The sequence below is a fragment of the Mobula hypostoma genome, chromosome 4 (assembly GCF_963921235.1).
Source record: "Mobula hypostoma chromosome 4, sMobHyp1.1, whole genome shotgun sequence".
NCBI classification, from domain to species: domain Eukaryota; kingdom Metazoa; phylum Chordata; class Chondrichthyes; order Myliobatiformes; family Myliobatidae; genus Mobula; species Mobula hypostoma.
In genome coordinates, this window is record NC_086100.1 from 171,557,532 (window position 1) to 171,578,366 (window position 20,835).

Genomic DNA, 20,835 nt, shown 5'->3' on the forward strand with positions numbered 1-20,835 from the left:
TTCCAAGAGAAAGCAATGTGATCAAAAATTTTATTTTGAGTGATTTGAGTAAGGGATCAGTATTACCCAGGACACTAGGGGTCACTCCACTGGTTTTTGATATATACCACTGAGTCATTCCCATTCAACTACAAGACTCCTAGGTTAAGGGTTTATTAAGAAGACATTACCTTGGCTCATGTGTTGCACTGAAGTTTAAACTAGCATTTTGTACTTGAGTGACTACAGTAGGACTTGAACCCCCAAACATCCTGGGTCAGAGACCATAAGCCCAAGCACCATCGGACATAAGAACAGAATTAGGCCATTCAGCCCATCAAAACTGCTCCATCATTCCACCATGGCTGATTTATTATCCCTTTCAACCCATTCTTCTGCCTTCTTCTTGTAACCTTTGACGCCCTTACTAATCACAAACCCATCAACCTCTGCTTTAAATATATCCAATATACAGAGCTAAGAACCAACATGACATATGGCTGACATGTGGCAGATGATTCCGTTCCTCATTCATCTCTCTCACGCTACCCTTTGGAACACCATCTTCATTCCCAGCATATCTAAATGCCATTCACTTTGGAAAAGCAGGCGTGAGATAATGCAGACCATTAGCCCTCACCCTAACAGACTTGAACATTTTTTCATTCAACCAGGACAGTCATGAGCAATTGACGACATTTTTGCAGTTTTCAAAACTTACATCTATTAAACTAAACAAAATTACTTTGGAGTTTTCTACTTGTCTTCCAGGAGCTCATTTACATTTAATGAAGCATCTGGAAAGAATTTGGATTTTATGATTGGCCGACCTTTGTGTAATACTGTAGCTACATGCTGCAAATGTCCCGTGTCACATTTCCTTTGCTTCATATGAACCTTGAAAATGATCCCCAGCAGTGTAGGGCACTGCAGGATAATGTTTCATATACCTACAACATGGACTTAAACACTAACACTTTGTACTCTCCACCACACCAAGCCCCGCTAGTCCAATATCTTAGGAGTAAATACTCAGTTACTGTATTATTCATGTTTATGCCTCTGGGGAAGCTTTACACTCAAGTCAAAACATTTAATTCATGGCACGGGCCATGTCACTGCAGAGGTTTTTGTAGTGTTCTTTTCAATAGACACTAGAGTAGTCAGTATTATGTTGTTCTGAATCTCCTGGTTTGTTTTATAATGCTCTCTCAAGTACACCATTAATTTCTACAAGTATTGCTCTAACAAGAGCTGGGACATTCACAATGCCCAGGCTAGTTAGGTATCCTGAGGTGCTGTACCAAACCTTTCTTTCACTATTTTTCTACTGACATAATTAAAGATCCGAAGCCATCTGATGCTTTCTTTGAGATCCTTACATTCATTGAAGAGCTTTGTTGGTAGACGAGATAAGCACTAATGTGACCTGCAAGAGGGTGAGGTAGGAGGAGGAGGACCAGGAAGTACAAGACACAGGATTGCAGAGAACGATCTCAGGGTGTTGAAGGCAGGAAGGGGGTTGATAAGGGTAAAGTGCTGATTAGGGATGTTCAAGTCAAGTCAAAGTCAAAGTAAATTTATTATCAGAGTACATATATGTCATCATTTACTCCTTAGAGATTCATTTTCTTTCAGGCATTTACAAGAAAATAATGGAATTTATGAAAAAAAACTAAACATAAATAAAGTCTGATAGACAACTAATGTGCAAAAGAAGACAAAGTGTGCAAACAAACAAATAACTACATAAATAAATGTAAATAAGCAACACTGAGAACGTGAGCTGCAGAGTCCTTGAAAGTGAGCATGTGGGTTGTGGAGTCAGGTGAGTAAAGCTAGCCACGCCCACTCAGGAGCCTGATGTTTGTAGGGTAATAACTGTTTCTGAAGATGGTGATGAGTGAATTAAGGCTCCTGTCATCTTCTGCCTGAAGTAGTAGTGAGAAGAGAGCAAGGCCTGGATGCTGGGTGCCCTTGATGATGGATGCTGCTTTCTTTTAAATTCACTCAAAGTTGGGGATGTTGGACCGGAGGGTGGAAAATAGAACTAGGGAGAGTCAAAGTCTTTGAAGAATTTAAGAAGAGAAAAGGAGAATCTTAGAGGCATATTACTCTGTTTGAGGCCTCAAACTACTTTGCTTTGTCAGAGGCATTGCATTGAAGAAGGCATTTGATTTCCCTGTGCTTGGAAGACCCATGTTGAAGATTAGTGTCATGCAGGTGTGGGCTTTATTGCGGAGAACCTTGTGATGTAAATAACAGATGGTAGGTCTTCTTGATAGAAGTTTATAAGACGAAGAGACGCATGGACAGAGAAATCACTGTACATGCCATCCTGCCAGAGGATATCGGACGGAATATGAGATATTGCTCCTCAATCCTGAGAGTGGCCACGTTGTGGCAGTACAGGAGACGACAGACTGACATTTTGGAATGGTATTGGGAAGTAGAATTGAAATGGTGGCCACGGAAAAATCAAGAATTAAAGTTTGTTTGATAACTGGATGGATCTTGGACTGAGCTGTTTCAAAAGACTGAGGTGGCTGGATTGGAGTCACCATGGCTTAAATTATGGTCAAGAATGATTTCAAATTATTTTTATATCTATATCAGTGTCTGTGACGCCATTATGAAGGAATGTTCCTGTAATCTAGAGTTAAAAGTAATTATTTTTATTGGCAAACACCTCATGGGTTTTTAGACCTCAAGTGCCTGAAGCTGTGAGTGAAGCACCATCCATTCTAAATGAACATACTCACAGAACGGGTTCAGAGTTATAGCAGCAAGATCAAACTTCGTAATCTTTGTGGTCATATCCAGGTCTGCCTGGTAACTTCAGACAGAAGATTTGTTGTGTGACTCAAAGACTGGAACTAAATTGAAAACCACAAAACCCTCAAGCTGGCCTGCTTCACATTTGTTTATTAGTATCTCAATTGTGATAGCAAATGCAACCATTTATGCTATTTGAAAGCTTATCCTCGTTATGATACTCTTACATCAAAGGATGATACCATTCAGTCCATTAGTCCTGCTGCTAGCTCTGGCAAAAATGGATTCAGTTGGATCTCTTCCACCTGCCTTTTCAATGTACCTCCACAATTGTTTCTTTCTTACTATATATAATTAATTATTAAAATCATGATTGAAGCTGCTCTCATTCTCCATTCAGGGCCATGCATTCCAGACCACAGTAACTTGGTAGATGCACAATTTCACTTCATTTCTCCACTGTGTCCCATGACTTACCTGAAATCTTTGGACACTGGCCCTCCTTTTGATGGAGACAGATTCTCCTTATCCGCTCATAACTCTGAACACTTCTAATAACATCCTTTAACCTGTAACCTTGAAAAATACCATTTGCTGTCGTTGTCTTTTCTCTTTGTCATCACTTTGGAAAACCTCCTCTGACCCCTTCCAATCCTGTCTGTCATTTGTTCCCAAGAATTGGACACAAGGTGTTGTATAGGCTGAACCAATGATTTATGGAAGCACAACTTCCTTTTTGTTTAATTTTAAGGTTTTGTTTGTTCACTGTTTACAACCAGTCCCAGTTTTGTGTCATAAGACCATAAGATATAGAAGCAGAATTAGCCCATTTGCCCCGGTTGACTCTGCCCTGCCATTTCATCATGGCTGATCCAATTTTCCTCTCAGCCCCAATCTCCTGCCTTCTCCCCTTATCCCTTCATGGTTTGATCAATCAAGAATCTATCAAACTTTACCTTAAATAAACATAAAGATCTGGCCTCCACAGCTGCCTGTGGCAAAGAATTCCACAGATTCACCCCTCTCTGGCTAAAGAAATTCCTCCTCATCTCCGTTCTAAAAGGACGCCCCTCTATTCTGAGGCTGTGTCTTCTGGTCTTAGACTTCCCCACCATAGGAAACATCCTCTCCACATCCACTCTATCAAGGCCTTTTACCATTTGATAGGTTTCAATGAAGTCACCACATATTCTTCTGAATTCTAGTGAATACAAGTCCAGAACCATCAAATGCTCTTCATATGACAAGCCATTCTACCCTGGAATAATTTTTGAGAACCTCCTTTGAACGCTCTCCAGTTTCAGCACATCCTTTCGAAGATGAGGGGCCCAAACCTACTCACGATACTCCAAGTGAGGCCTCACCAGTGCGTTTTAAAGTCTCAGCATTGCATCCTTGCTTTTATATCCCAGTCCTCTTGAAATGAATGCTAACATTGCATTTGCCTTCCTCACCTCAGACTCAACCTGCTAATTAATCTTTAGGAAATCTTGCACAAGCACACCCAAGTCCCTTTGCGGCTCTGATTTTCTCTTCATTTAGAAAATAGTCAACTGTTTCATTTTTCTACCGAAGTGCATGACCAGACACTTCCTGACACTGTATTCCAGCTGCCATTTCTTTGCCCATTCTCCTAATATAAATCCTTCTGTGGCCTCTCTACTTCCTCAATATTACTTGCCCCTGCACCTATCCTCATATGTCGGCAAAATTTGCAACAAAGCCATCAATTCCATCATCTAAATCATTGACATATAACGTAAAAAGAATCGGTCCCAACAAAGACTCCTGTGGACCACCACTAGTCACCGGCAGCCAACCAGAAAAGGCTCCCTTTATTCCCATTCTTTGTCTCCCACCAATCAGCCACTCCTTTATCCATGCTAGAATCTTTCCTGTAATATCGTGGGCTTGTAGCTTACTAAGTAGCCTCATGTGCGGCACCTTATCAAAGGCCTTCCGAAAATCTAAGTACACAATATCAACCATCTATCCTACTTGTTACTTCTTCAATGAATTCCAACAGATTTATCAGGCAAGTTTTTCCCTTGAGGAAACCATGCTGACTATAGCCTTTTTTATCATGAGCCTCCAAGTACCCTGTGACTTCGTCCTTAATGACCGACTCCGACATCTTCCCAACCACTGAGGTCAGACTAACTGGCCTATAGTTTCTTTTCTTCTGCCTCTCTCCCCTCTTGAAGAGTGGAGTGACATTTACAATTTTCCAGACTTCCGGAACCATTCCAGAATTTAGTGATTCTTGAAGGATCATTACTAATGCCTCCATGATCTCTTCAGCCAACCCTTTCAGAACTCTGGGGTGTACACCATCTGGTCCAGGTGACTTATCTACCTTCACACCTTTCATTTTCCCAAGAACCTTCTCTCTAGTTATGGTCATGCCCCTGAAACTTGGAACTTCCATCATACCGCTGGTGTCTTCCACAGTGAAGACTGATGCAAACTACTTATTCAGTTTATCTGCTATTTTGTTGTCCCCCATTACTACCTATCTAGCATCATTTTCCAGCGGTCCGATATCCACTCTCACCTCTCTTTTACACTTTATGTATCTGGAGAAACCAAGATGAGGAGAAATTGATGGAGAGAAGGAGTAACTTTTCCATGTAGAGGGTGTTGATCCTTGGATTTCTCCACCCTGGTGGACCTCTTATTCAATGTCAGCAAAACCAAAGAGCTAATGATTGACTACCAGAGGAAGAAATCGGACGTCCTTGAGCCAGTCCACATCAGGGGATCGGAGGTGGAGAGAGTTAGCAACTTTAAATTCCTCAGCATTATCATTTCAGAAGATCGGTCCTGGATCTAGCATGTAACCGCCAATACATGTAGATGTAGCATGTTTAGATTTCCAAAAGGCATTTGACAGGATGCATTTTGAAAGGTACACACATGCATCAAGGTGAATGAAAATATAAATACTGTTGGTTTGACATTTATTACCAGTAGGTGAAAAATAATGAGGCTCTAGCCAAGTCTTTGAAGATGTTCCTCAGTTCATCATCAAACCAACGCAATTCAAGTTGTGATCACAGCTTACAAACAGCAAGATGGCAATGGTTTCAGAGGACAATCATTACAATTTAGAGTTTTGCTGAGGGTCACTTCAAGAAGAGCTTCTTTGGTCTCACTGACCAGTAGGATAACTAAACCTCACCAGATAATATACTGGCAACTTTGGGAGAGCTGAAATTGGGACTGAGACCATGAGTGAATGGGTTACCTCTGGATGTACAAGAAGGCATACAGGAGTGAGATATGCCAACTAGTGGAGTGATGTCATAGCAACAACCTGGCACTCAACGTCAGTAAGACCAAAGGGTTGATTGTTAGCTTCTGGAAGGGTAAGACGAAGGAACACATACCAATCCTCATAGAGGGATCAGAAGTGGAGAGAGCGAGCAGCTTCAAGTTCCTGGGTGTTAAGATCTCTGAGAATCTAACCTGGTCCCAACATATCGATGCAGCTATAAAGAAGGCAAGACAGCGGCTATACTTCATTAGGAGTCTGAAGAGATTTGGTATACACTGAAAAACTTCTTTAGATATACCATGGAGAGCATTCTGACAGGCTGCATCACTGTCTGGTATGGAGGGGCTACTGCACAGGATCGAAAGAAGCTGCAGAGGGTTGTAAATTTAGTGGGCTTCATCTTGGGTACTAGCCTACAAAATACCTAGTGATGTCTCAGAAAGGCAGCATCCATTTTTAAGGACCTCCAGCACCCAGGGCAAGCCCTTTTCTCACTGTTACCATCAGGTAGGAGGTACAGAAGCCTGAAGGCACATACTCAGAGATTCAGGAACAGCTTCTTCCCTTCTGCCATCTGATTCCTAAACGGACATTGAACCCTTGGACACTACCTCACTTTTTCAATATATAGTATTTCTGTTTTTTGCACAATTTTTAATCTATTCAATATATGTATACTGTAATTGATTTAGTTAATAATTTATTCTTTTATTTGTTTTTTTTTCTTCTATATTACATATTGCATTGAACTGCTGCTGCTAAGTCAACAAATTTCACGTCACATGCAGGTGATAATAAACCTGATTCTGATTCTGATGTGTTTATTCTCACAACATCCATGTTGGGAATAGAAACACAAACATAGAAACATAGAAAACCTACAGCACAATACAGGTCCTTTGGCCCACTATGCTGTGCCAAAGAGGTACTTACTTTAGAAATTACCTAGGGTCACCCATAGCCCTTTATTTTTCTAAGCTCCATCTACCTATCCAGGAGCCTCTTAAAAGAATGTCTCCGCATTCCCATCGCTGGATTGGAGAGCTGTGGTCACTCAGTGCATCACAGAACAATTGTCATTCCATTTACCAGTTCCATTCTCACTGGATTTTGGATCTAATCATTTAGGAAATCTAAATATAATTAAACCTGGTTTATTAAACAACATGGCTTTATGAAAGATATATCATGTTTGACAAATTTGTTTGAATCTTTTTAGGATGTAACAGGGAGCATTGATAGAGGGGAAGCCGATGATGTAACATACTTAGATTTCCAAAAGACAGGGTGCTACAAAGGAGGCAAATGCATAAATCACTCGGTGTTTTAGGAACAGCTTTGTGCCCTCTGCCGTCAGATTTCTGAATGGCCCATGAACACTATTTCGTTATTTTGCTCCCTTTTTGCATTCTTTTATTTGTTTTTTATATTCCTTATTTTAAACAATAATGGTTTACTATGTATTGCACTCTACTGCTGCCACAGAACAACACATTTCATGATAGCAAAAGTGATCTGAAATTAAAAGCCCAACGATATGAAGGAAGTGTCTTTGAATGGATTGAAGCTTGGCTCCCTCTTGAAAACAGAGAGTTGGAATAACCATATCCATGTCAGACTGGTAGTGGAGTATTGCAGAGATCAGTTCTTAGGCCTCATTTAATGACCTGGACGAAGAAACTGTATGTAAGGTTTTCAGATTTGACAAAGATATAAAAATAATTGAAAGGGCGTGTTGCGATAAGATATTGTGATTCTATAATGGGATACAGACAGACTGATCAAATGGGAAAAAAGACTAGTGAATGGAGTTTAAGGTGGGGAACTGTGAGTTTATGCACTTCAGTAAGAAGAATCAAAGCACAGACGATTATGAAGAGGGACTGCAAATGGGTGATGTACAGAAGGAATTAGGTGTTTACGTACATGAATGATAACAAAACTAGTAGGCAGGCCCAACAAGTAGTTAAGAAGGCAAGTAGCATGTTGGCCTTCATTGCAATGGATTTAGAGTCTAAGAACAGGGAGAATAAACTCTTCTCGAGTTTCCAGCCCAGTGCTGGTATGGATTATAACTGACGATTCATCCCTGATGATGATGGCAGAGTTTGACATTGAAATATCAGTTATAAACAATAGCTCTACCCGGCTGGAAGCCCGAGAAGAGTTTATTCATCAAATATGCCGGAAAAGCTCTCGAACCTTTTTCAAGAACATGGAGGTTGAGTTGTATTTGTGAAGGATGATGCTGAGGCCTCACCCAGAATACTGTGCATGGCTTTGCTTATTTGACCCAAATATATAGCAATATTTCAGGCAGTTCAAAGGAACTTCACCAGGCTAATTCTTGGGATGAGAAGGTTGTCCAACCAATAGAGACCATGTAGTATTGACCCGCATTCCTTGGAGTTTAGGAGAACATGGGGTGACATTCTAACATGTAAGGTTCTGCGGAGCTTTATAGGGTATATGTTCAGATGTTTTCACTAGCATGGAAGTCTGAAACAAGGGGACATAACTACAAGATCAGGGGCTGGTCATTTAAAACGGAGGCATTGCAGTAGATGGCCAGCCACTGTGAAATTTATTCACAAGGAGGAAGACACACACTCAGCATTTCATCTCACTACTTTTGCTCTCTTTTTGCACTATTTAAGTTTAATATAGATATTATAATTGATAGTATATTTTATGTACTGCTGCCACAAGAAGACATGTCATGACAGATCTCAGATATAATAAAGCTGATTCTGATAAGAGAGAATCTACAAAAAAGAAAAGCAGCATGACGATCCACAAAACAACAATGCCTGATTCTGAATAACTTTCGCTCTCTCAGGACCCATTTTATCACATTGTTACTTTACTGAACCCTGTGATCATCACTTTAATTTATTGCCCTTCGATTGTCTGAAGTCCAGAAAACCATTCTGTTGCATCATAGTAACACCAGAAGGCTAACGATGTTTGGGAGCTCTGCCTCCCCTGCCATTTAGCAAATGATGACTGAATTTGCTTACAAGTCAATTAAACCAAATGAACCCAATCTACCTTGCTGTGCAAATGAGATTTCAATTGCTTATCTCTGCAGGAGACCCAAATAAAGTGTGGATCAGCAATAAACAACAGATTGGAAATTGCAGGTTACTTGTTCCTCATGCTCAAGCAGAAGGCACAATATTATTGGAAGGTCCCCTTTTATAAATGATATTGTATATTATATCATATTTGCTTTATAAATGGATCATATAAAATCCCAGCTTCCTGCTACCTTGGATCCTTTCCAGTATGCCTACTGCTCAAACCAGTCCACTGATGATACCACAGCTTCAGCCTCCACCCTGCCCTGTCCCACCTAGAAAACAATGTCTCGTGCTCCAGGATGTTGTTCATTGACTTCAGCTCGACACGTAACATAATCATCCCTCAGAGGCTGGGGGGGAAATTGACTTCATGCGGTTCAACACCCCTCTCTGTAAGTGGATCTTGGACTTCTGGATGGGGGAGACCCCGGTCAGTCGAACTTGGCAGCAACATCTCAGGCTGTGTGCTCAGCACTGCTGCTGGCTCACGACTGCACCTGCCAGATTCATCTCAAACTGCGTCATTGAGCTCACTGATTGGCCTCGTCAGCAACGATGATGAGTTGGCATGCAGAGAGGAGGTTGAGAGGCTTGCCAAATAGTGTTGGAATAGCAACCTGAGTCTCATCGTGAACAAGGCAGAAAAGATGACTGTGGATTTTAGGAAGGCACAGGTCGACCACTCTCCCTTGCGTACCAGTGGTTCCGCTCTAGAAGGAGTGAAGAGTGCAAAGTTCCTTGGTATGCACATAACGGATGATCTAACCTGCACCACAACACCTCTTCACTAGTCAAGAAGGCACAGCAGTGTCCACTCTTTCCGAGGAGATTGAGGCTCCCTGCCCCCATTCTCACAACTTTCTGCAGGAGCACCGTTGAGAGTGTCCTGACTGGCCGCATCATTGTGTGGTATGGAAGCTGGAAGACATACAGGAGCATTGCAGACAAAGGACCCAAAGTGCTGTTGAGGATCCCTACAACCCAATCCACCCTCTGTTTGACCCACTACCATCAGGAAGGAGATACTGAGGCATCAGGACTAGGACTGCCAGACTGGCTAACAACTTCTTCCCTCAGGTTGTGAGACTAATGAACACCCTGCCACCATCGAAGTCTTGTCACTAAGACATCGAGCTGTTTACTGTTCACCTGTGCTGCGCCTTCCTACGTGCATTTTGATTTTACTTTATTAACTTACCTACAGTATAATTCTTTTGGTTTTGTTGTGTGCGATATATGCTGCGTGTGTACACCGTGGTCCAGAGGAACATTGTTTTGTTTGGTTGTATATATGTACGGTGAGATGACAATAAACTGGAACTTGAGCTTGATTTGCCAAAGGCAGAAAAGGTTGACTGTGCATTGTTTGTACCTGCATTTAGAAATATTGATCGGGACTTTGGAATGTTCTCTGGCGGTGGTATTCGATACCTGCCTGGAATGTTGGCACAGAGCCAGAATGACACAGCTGACGGCTGTGTCCGTACTGCTCAGCCTGTTGGTGTAGTTTGCCTCCTGTCACCAAACTCATTATTCAGAGGTGAGGAACAAAAGATATGTGTCAGCTCAGTGCCTTTCACCAGATAAAATAAAGCCTCTGTGTGTGAAATGGTGTCAGTTTGCAAGGTACTTAACACCTATGCGACACTAGAGACATGTAGCCCACCCATGGAAAAATATTATCAAACATATTCCCCCACACACTACCATCCTAGCCTGTGTCTGTCCACCTCTTCTATTTTAAATGAAATGAGCTGTGTTTCTGTCTTGAATGCTTTTAAGTAGGTCTTTCTCTGAAATACTAAGATGAAAGAAATTACTTTCATCCCACTTTAATCAGGCAGTTGACTGGACTCTTCATCTTCAGTCTACCTCGTTATGATCTTGCACCTTATCATCTAGAGTACCTGCACTGCACTTTCCCTGTAGCTGTTGCACTTTATTCGTATTCTGATATTGTTTCCTTGTACTACCTCATGCTCTGGGGAGTGATTTAATCTGTAAGACAGGCTTTTCACTGTACATCAGTACATGTGACAATAATAACCCAATTCCAATGTGCTGAAGAGTTTTGAGAAGAAAGACTTACTAGAATAGTTCCAGAGAGTTCATTTACATGGTTAGAGTGGGGAAGCTGGGGTTCTCTCTGGCCTCTGTGGTTCTTTTCTTAGGTTGAGAGCAGATTTGACCCATAAAGTTGTGACTGGTTTAGATGGGGCAAATTTAGTCAAAAGAAGCAAGAGGCGAGGAGTCCTGATGAAGGTTCTTGGCCCGAAATGTCGACTGTTTATTCCTCTCCATAGATGCTGCCTGACCTGCTGAGTTCCTCCAGCATTTTATGTCTGTTACTCTGGATTCCCAGCAGCTGAAGAATCTCTTGTACTTAAGAGAGGAGAAACTGTTGTATGCACTGAAAAGTTAGGACTTGGAATTCACTACATGGAGGCAGAGGATGCCTTCAAAAGAGACTGGGACAAAATACTACAGATATGGAAAATTAAAACCAGAAGACATGAGTACTGCAGGCACTCAGCAGGTCAGGCAGTATTCTGGGGTCGGGGGGGTAACAGAGTCAACACTACAGAGCCAATTCTGCTCCTCTCCCCATGGATGAATGCCTCCTGGGTATGCCCTTCTGGTTTCTATGGAAGGGAACCGGGTAGGTACTGAAATAATGCAGCTTGCAGGGCTGTGGGGAAAGAATGGGACAAATGGGGTTCTCCACTAGGAGCTTGCCTTAAACTTGATGGGCTGAATGGCTTCCTGGACACGGTAATTATTCAACAATTACTATTTTACAAAAATGCTGTTGACATGTTGTTGTCCAATAATGAACTGGGGAAGTGAGTGGCAATCTAATTGGGTTCTTTGAAATAAATAAATGACTTGATAGTTATAGAAACCTAATTGACCAGAGAGAATTCACAACTGGAGTACAGAAGATCTGAGCAACCCTTTTCAGCATGACATTAGCAATGTTATCTTGCATAAACTTTAGCAGAAATCCAGAATTCTCTTCTTCATGAGTTATATTCCCAATGTGTTAGACCAGGGCATCAAAATATCTCTGAACATTCAATATGTTGAGCCTTGACGTGGATAGGCCACAGCAGCAGATCATGAACACATATTCAGTGTGTTTCATAGGTTTGTGGCTAACTTGATTGGAACCCCACTTCTGCATTCCTGCCAAACAAAATAGACTTTTAACCCCCAGCTTCTATAGAATTTGTCAACCACAGCCTTAATATTCAAAGACCATCTTTTTAATGAAGGGATCCAAAGCTCTCTTCTGAGAAACAAAAATTTTGTCTCATATCTGCTTTAAATGGAAGATTGGTTATTTTAAAAATAGTAACTCTCTAATTTTAGATCTTCCACAGGAGCAAATATCTTTTTTACATCATCCATATTGTCAAAAGTTTTATACATCTCAATTAAATTCCCTCTCTTTTCTAAAGTTCAAAGTAAATTTTATGGTCAAAGTACATATATGTCACCATATATAATCCTGAAATTCATTTTCTTGCATGCATACTCAATAAATCTATAGAATAATAACCACAACAAGATCAGTGAAAGACTGCCCAACTGGGGTGTTCAGCCAGCGTGCAGAAGGCAACAAACTGTGCAAACACAAAAAGGAGAAATAATAATAATAAATAAATAAATAAGCAATAAATATTGAGAACATGAGATGAAGAGTCCTTGAAGGTGAGTCCATTGGTTAAGGAAACATTTCAATGATGGGGCAAGTGAAGTTGAGTGAAGTTATTCCCTTTGGTTCAAGAGCCTTGTGATTGCAGGGTAATAACTGCTTCTGAACCTAGTGGTGTGAGTCCTAAGACTCTTGTACCTTCTCCCTGATGGCAGCAGTGAAAAGAAAGCATGTCCTGGGTAGTGGGGTCCTTGATGATGGATGGTGCTTTCCTGCAACAGCGTTTCATGTAGCTGTGCTCAGTGGTTGGGAGGGCTTTACCCGTGATGGTCTGGATTGTATCCCCAACTTTTTGTAGGATTTTCTATTCAAGGGCATTGGTGTTTCCATACCAGACTATGATACAGCCAGTCAATATACTCTGCACTATACATCTATAGAAGTTTGTCATAATTTTAGATGTCACGCTGAATCTCACCCAGGATAGTTCCTCCAAAATAATAACATCTAGGAATCTAAAAATTCATCTCTGATCCTCCTATGAGGACTGGCTTATGGACCTCTGGTCTCCTTCTCCTGTTCCTGTGGTTACAAGTGTAGCCAATTCAACCTTTTCTCCAAGGATAATCACTTATTACGAGTATTAGTCTGGTAAAATTTCTCTGAACTGCTTCCAATGTATTAAAATTTGTCCATAAAAAAACAGTATTTTATATAGTCCTCCAGATGTAGTCTCAACGATGCCCTATTTAAACTGAAACAGAATCACCCTATTTTTTGTATTCAAATATCCATAGTAATAAATGATAACTTTCTATTAGCATTCCTATTCATCACTTATATGCATCACTGGACAGTTTACTGTTTTCCATAAATGCTGTCTGGTCAGCATTTTGTGTGTGTTGCTTGCATTTCCCGCATTTCAAATTTTCCCATGTTTAGGCGTCACCGTACCTGTATTTTAGCCTTTTACAAATGTTTCTTTTTTCAGCTTTCTGCCAAAATGGATAATTTCATATTTCCCCACATTACCTTGTCCACTCACTTAACCTATTTTATAAAATCTTTTTCATGTCCTCTTCGCAGCTTAATCTCCTATCTTTGTCGCCTTCATTTCAGTCATTTAAACTTGCAAAGAGGAAAAAAAAAGCTACCCAATCACTAACCCCTGTGATTTATCATTCATGACATCTCAACAACCAGGGAAAAAAAATACCCATTCATACCGACTTTTCCTTGCTCGTCAGTTAGTCGGCTTCTTATTCCGATGTTACTTCCTTCTCCTGCATTTTGTTTCCTGCAATAACTTTTCTTGCAGCATCTGATCAAATACTTTCTGAAGATCTAAATATAGTACCTCACTCAGATCCCTTTTATCCATATCACATGTTACTTTTTCGACAGACTGCAATAAATTGGCCAAACATGATGTCCCTTTCACAAAACCATATTGACTTTACTGATTACCTTGATATTTTTTCACTAAGTGCCCTGCTATAAATTTTAATAATAGCTTGTAATAGCTTCTCAGTGATAGATATAAGCTGAGCTGACCTGTAGCTTCCTGCTTTCTGTCTTTTTGCTTTTTTGAAGCAGCTTTTATCACTCTGAAATATCTTGGTATCATCTGCAAATTTCTTAGCCTTACCTGTTCCATTAAGTCTGGGTCAGAGATATTTGTCTGGTACAGCTCTACTTGCCGCCTTTCAACCATTAAAACTCCCTACCTTTGCCCCCAGGCTAATTTTGGATCCAATATGCATAGTTAAATATCATCAGATCAGCTACCCGCGTTTACTAGTTCATGACCTATATGGCGATCCGGTAACAACTCTGAGGTCTGTTCTTTGTTTATTCACGGGGCGTGGGAGTCAATAAGAAGTTCATCATTTATAGTCCATCTGTATTTGCTTGCAAACAGAATGGTTTGTTAGAGCATCTCAGAGGGTGATTAAAAGTCAACCAACCACATGGCTCTGAATTTGGAGTCACGCATCGGTTGCACTGGGATACGATGCCAGGCTAACTTGCAGGTTGAGCCAGTGGTGAGGAAGGCAAATACAATGGTAACATTCATTTCAAAAGGACGAGAATATAAAAGTAAGGGTGTAATGTTATAAAGCACTGGTGAGAACTCACTTGGAGCTTTGGGCCAAGTTTTGGACCCTTATTTAAAAAAGGATGTACTGACGTTGGACAGGGTTCAAAGGAGATTCATGAAAAAGATTCTGGGATTGAAAGGCTTGTCATATGAAGAGCATTTGATGGCTCTGGGCCTGTATTGATCGGAATTCAGAAGAATGAGGGGTGAAATCTATTGAATGGTGAGTGGCTTCGTTGGGTGTTTACTTTGGTGGGGGAGTCCAAGACCAGAGGATGCAGCCTCAGAATAGAGGGGCAAACTTTTAGAACAAAGAGCCAGGAATTTCTTTAGCCAGAGAGTGGGGAATCTGTGGAATTCATTGCCACAGGTGGCTGTGGAGGCCAAGTCATTGGGTACACTTAGGGCAACCAGAAACCTGTATTTTTCCCCCTCTGTGCTACGTATATATTTTTAAGTAAGGAGTCAGAATTGTAGATGAGAAGCTGGCTGTGGAATCACTGAGCCCCTAAATATTGCGGGTAGACTCCAAAACACAAAATACTCTGCAGATGCTGGGGTCAAAGCAACACTCACAACACGCTGGAGGAACTCAGCAGGTTGGGCAGCATCCGTGGAAACGATCAGTCGACGTTTTGGGCCGCAACCCTTCGTCAGGACTGTAGAGGGAAGGGGCAGAGGCCCTATAAAGAAGGTGGGGGGAGGGTGGGAAGGAGAAGGCTGGTAGGTTCCAGGTGAAAAACCAGTTAGGGGAAAGATAAAGGGGTGGGGGAGGGGGGGGCAGGGAGGTGATAGGCAGGAAAGGTGAGGAAGGAATAGGGAGCCCGATCTGCTGAGTTCCTCCAGCGTGTTGTGAGTGTTGCAGGTAGACTCCAACCCTTGTATCCTTAATGTTCAAGAATAGCCAGTAATAGCCAGCAGAACACCTACGCCAGATATTCTCTCTTAATGTCTCTCTCACTGAGCAGAAGATACAAAAGTCTGATAGCAAATACCACAAGGCCCAAGGGCAGCTTCTACCCAGCTGTTACAAGACTATTAAATGGTTCCCTATTATCATTATTAACTCGCACCTTATTGTCCACCTGCAATGCACTTTCTCTATAGTTTATGCACTGTATTCTGCATTCTGTTATTGTTTTACCTTGTACTACCTCGATACACTCTACAATGAATTGATCTGTACGTACGGTAATCAAGACAAGCTTTTCTCTTGTCTTGCCCTTTATCTTTCCTACCCACCTGGCTTCACCAATCATCTTCTAGCTATCCTCCTTCTGTGCCCTCTCTTCCACCTTTTTATTCTGGCATCTTCTCTCTTCCTTTCCAGTCCTAAAGCAAGGTCTCAGCCTGAAATGTTGACTGTTTATTCATTTCCATAGACGCTTTCTAACCTGCTGAGTTCCTCCTGCATTTTTTGTGTGTTGCTTTGGATTTCCAGCAGCCGCTGAATTTCTCGTGTTTAAGTTCTTCATTTTACCTCAGTACATGTGACAATAATAAACCAATTTCAATTTGAATTCTAAATTCTAATTCACCGATATTAATGATCAGTTATGGAAAAGATTCCCTGCTTGAGATACGTCCAATCATTTCCTTGCCTCAGAAGCAAAATTATGGATTGGTCTAAATATATAGATGTGGCTCGCACATTTTAAAACTGCTGTTTATATTATCACAGACCTGACCTTGGGGTTCCAGGAATATGCTGGTCCAGTTTACGTGAAAGCAGGGACATTGCATAGCAGCAAACTAAGTGAAACAGCACAGAGCCTGACGATGTTGGAATACCCTCAACTTCACCCAACCAAAAACAAATGTTGCAGAAACATAAACACCAGCAGACAGCGATACACGAGGGACTGGAACCTGATCCAGACCTCCATGTCTGTGTGAGGAACTCACATACTTCTGCACGGAACCTACACCTCAAGACTTTGTTCCAGCTAAAAATGCTTTCATGGCATTCAAATGCTGAATTTAATACCCTGCTCCTTCTTATCCAGCAGCCTGCCCATTGTGAGTAGAATTGTAACTATCATCTTAGGATACAAGAAAGCTGTTCAACCTTCTGGAGTATTGCAGGGATACTGTAAATAGAAGGAATGATGTAATTACTGAGGAGGCATGTTAAAGGATACCAGAGGTGGCAGCATAACAAGTAGGTAATGTGATGAAGAAGACATATAGGATACTTCCTTTATTCATCAGGGCACCGAATACATGGAGAGGCACAGAGATTCTACAGATGATGGAAATCTGGAGCAACACACAAAAAGTGCTGAAGGAATTCAACAGGCCAGGCAGCATCTATGGAGGGAAATAAACAGTTGATCTTCTGGTCTAAGGCCTTTCATCAGGACTGTGAAGGAAGAGGGCAGAAGCCAGAATAAGAAGGTCTGGTTCCCAATCTTCTTCTCTTTATTCTATAGTCCACTGCCCTCACTTATCAGATTCATTCTTCTTCAGCCCTTTATCTTTTCCAACTATCACCTCCCAGCACCTCAGATCATTTCCCCCTCACCCACCCGCCCACCTACCTGGTCTCACCTATCACCTGTCAGCTTGTACTCTTCCCCCAGCCCAACCGTCTTATTTTGGCTTCTGCCCCCTTCCCTTGCAGTCCTGATGAAGGGACTTGTTAACTTCCAACCATAGATGCTGCCTAAATTGCTGAGTACTTCCACCATTTTGTTCCTCCAGCATTGCGGTTTTGTCGCAATTCCACAAAACACTGGAGAGGCCACAGCTGGAGTACAATGTACGGTTCTGTTCCGGTTGCACTGGAGAGCGTGCAGAGCAGGTTCAGTGCGACGTTGTTACGCCTATGAGGAGAAACTGGAAAGGCTGGATTTGTTTTCCTTGGCGTGGAAGCAACTGAGGATGGACTTGATAGTAGTCATGGGAGGTACAGGCAGGGTAGAAAGTAGGAAATGTTATTCTAGTGCAGAAGTCTCAATAACTAAAGGGCATTGGTTTAGGGTAAGGGGTAAGGGGATCTGAGCAAGAACCCCTCCACCTGGAGCATATGGCTGAAATCTGGTTGGTGGTGGAGACTCTCACACCATTTAAGAAGTAGTATGGCAACACTTGAGTTGCCAAAGCATCAAATTCTATGATCAAGTGCTGGTACCATAATTAGGATGAGTATTGATAAGTACTGCTAATCCTGATGAAGGCCCTTGGCTCAAAACGTCAACTGTTCTTTCCTCTCCATAGATGCTGCCTGACCTGCTGAGTTCCTCCAGCACATTGTGTTTGTTCCTCTGAGTTTAATATAAACTGTTTACCACAACTATCGAGAGAAGAGAATTCTATTCTGTTCCTTAAATGTCCTTCACTGTCCAAATATCTTCTGTGTCAAATATAATTGAAACAAAAATAAAGATTGAATTCATGTAAAATTTAACATTTTATATCAAAAGGATCACTGAGTGAATAGAACAGCAGATAGTTCAGCCCCAATAACTTATTCTGCCATTTAGTTACATCATGGCTAGATATAGATACCTGAAATGGCCCTAATGTACCTTTCTGTGCCACCAGCCCTGGATTATCATTGGTAAGTATCTGATGCTCAGTGTGGATGAGGCCCTGTTTCTGTGCTGCCTGTCTCTATGAATCGACAATCTCAGAAACTGCAGAATCAGACTGGATGGAAATCATTCTTAGCCCCAAGAGTCCGCCTGAGAAGAAGAAGATAAAGGCACTCTGTACATTCAAACCTCTTGCTATTCACTTTGTTGAAAACATATCTGGAGAAACAGGAGGAGATGAGGTTTTGCAATAGAGATTCCCAGGGAAGGGCTAAGCATTGAGGCATCATTTGGGCCGATAAAGACCTCATGGGGCCAATCAAGCCAAGGGGAAGGTGTTGAGGGTTGGGGGAGTGATGTGGTAGGAGGCTATGTAGGATTGGTAAGCGACCACATGCCCATAAGTAGGGTGGGTGGGTGGTGGAGGGCGAAGGGAATCAGATGTTTGGGCTTGTGACTTGTAATGACTGGGGTGCCGGGGTGCCGGTAGGTGTAAGGCTCTCCTTCCCTCCGCTAACCTGCAGGTCACTCTTGGGCAAGAGGTAGGGCCGCATGAAGCCATGGGAGCAGTTGGTGGATGGTCGTATAGGTGCTGATGCATATTACAAGTCCTGGTTACGTGATCACTGACGCCAGGCAGACAACCTCTGAAGAGTATTGATAATGGCTGGGGTCTCCTGTCTTGCAAAGACACTGCCCAGAAGAAGCCAATGGCAAAATTTGCCAAGAACAATCAGGGTCAAAGACCGTGATCACCCACGACATATGATGCAGCACATAATGATGATTCCGGGGGCATTATTGGTGGAGGAGGGTGCAGGGTCGAGCAGGATGGGATACTTTTTTCATACCTGAGTTGTGTTCCCATGTCGAGCTCAGACTGGGGCCTTTACAGCTGGTCCCCTTGAACGGAGTAGAAAGCTGGCCACCTGATTCTGGGAAGGATTCTGGTTGTGTGGGGGCCTGCATATTTGGATCTACATTGTGGAAGCAGTACACTGGCATATATCAGCTGCACAGAGGACCATGTGTGAAGTTTGCAGGCTTCAACAACCTTGCCATATGTGTCTGGTTTTCCTTTAAATCCTTTTCTTTTATTGAAATTGTTTGGTGGCATGTAGTAAACACTGAGTCTATAATAACAAATTCTCATCTCACTGCTGCTTCTGTTACTACAGTGACCTGCTGGCTGGTGCTCTGTAATAATTCAAAGCAATTATTCAAACAAGGTGTGATAAATAAGGAACAGGCTCCTATCAGCCAGGCAGCTAGACAATGTCCAGGGGTAGATACACTGCAACAGAAGACAGCGAGGGAACCAAAAGTAAGGGAGATATTACTCCAGTGTGTCCTTGTGCGGGATTTGGCAGTTGGATATGGAAACTGATGAGAGAAAGTCTGGATTCAAAGAACAGAAGGACACAGGAGTGAGTAAATTCAGTCCCACCCAAAAAAAATGCAAGTTCGGTGCCTCACTAATATTGATCTATTTTCACTCCACAAACACCCTGAAAACACTCAGTGTCCACTTTGTTGGGTACACCTGCTCATTAATGCAAATATCTAATCAGCCAGTCATCTGGTAGCAACTCAATGCATGAGAGCATGCAGACGTGGTCAAAAGGAGGGGTTCCCAACCTTTGTTTTTGATGCCATGGACTAATACTACTAAGCAAGGGGTCTGTGGACCCCAAGTTGGGTACCTGTGGTTAGGATGTTCAGCTGTTGCTCAGACCAAGCGTCAGAATGGCAAAGAAATGTGACCGAAGTGACTTTGACCGTGGAATGATGGTTCGAGTATCTCAGAAACCGCTGGCCTCCTGGGATTTTCATGCACAACAATATTATGAATTTACAGAGATTGGTGGGAGAAAAAAAAATCCTGCAAGCAGCAGTTCTGAGGGTGAGAACACCAAGGATCAAGGAGAAAGGGCAGACTGGTTCAAGCTGACAGGAGGGTGACGGTAACTCAGATAACCACACGTTACAACCGTGGTGCGCAGAAGAGCACCTGTGAATGCACAACACGTTGAATCTTGAAGTGGATGTGCTACAACTGCAGGAGACCATGACCGTGTACTTAGTTACCACTTTATTACATACAGGAGGAACCCAATAAGGTGGCCACTGAGTATAAATATCTAGCGATTTCACGTCTTGAAAGAGTCAACTTAAATATAAGACTATTCAGCCCTTCGAGCTATTCTATAGGATTATGGTTGATCATCTATCTCAATATCATATTCTTATCTCTCCCTATGTTCTGTGATGCCCTGGCATCTAAAAATTACATTTTCCTTCTTAAAAAGGTTCACCGTCCATTGTTTAGATTTTTGATACCCCTTCTCTTGGAATCTTGATTGGCATGGAGCAGTTGGGCCAAATGGCTTGTTTCCATGCTCTATGACTTGTGACCATAAGACAAG

At 42.0% G+C, this 20,835-nt stretch overlaps 1 protein-coding gene across 7 annotated transcripts in view; it reads right to left on the bottom strand.

The window, feature by feature from the left end:
• fgfr3 (fibroblast growth factor receptor 3) overlaps positions 1–20,835 on the bottom strand; it is a 280,510-nt gene that overhangs the window by 205,045 nt on the left and 54,630 nt on the right. The window contains exon 1 of one of the 7 annotated variants that reach the window (XM_063047008.1): positions 13,999–14,066. The exons of the other annotated variants lie outside the window; for them this stretch is intronic. The gene's annotated coding sequence lies outside the window, so the exon portion shown is untranslated. Of the gene's footprint in view, positions 1–13,998; positions 14,067–20,835 lie in introns of those variants that run through there. 7 annotated transcript variants of the gene reach the window in all.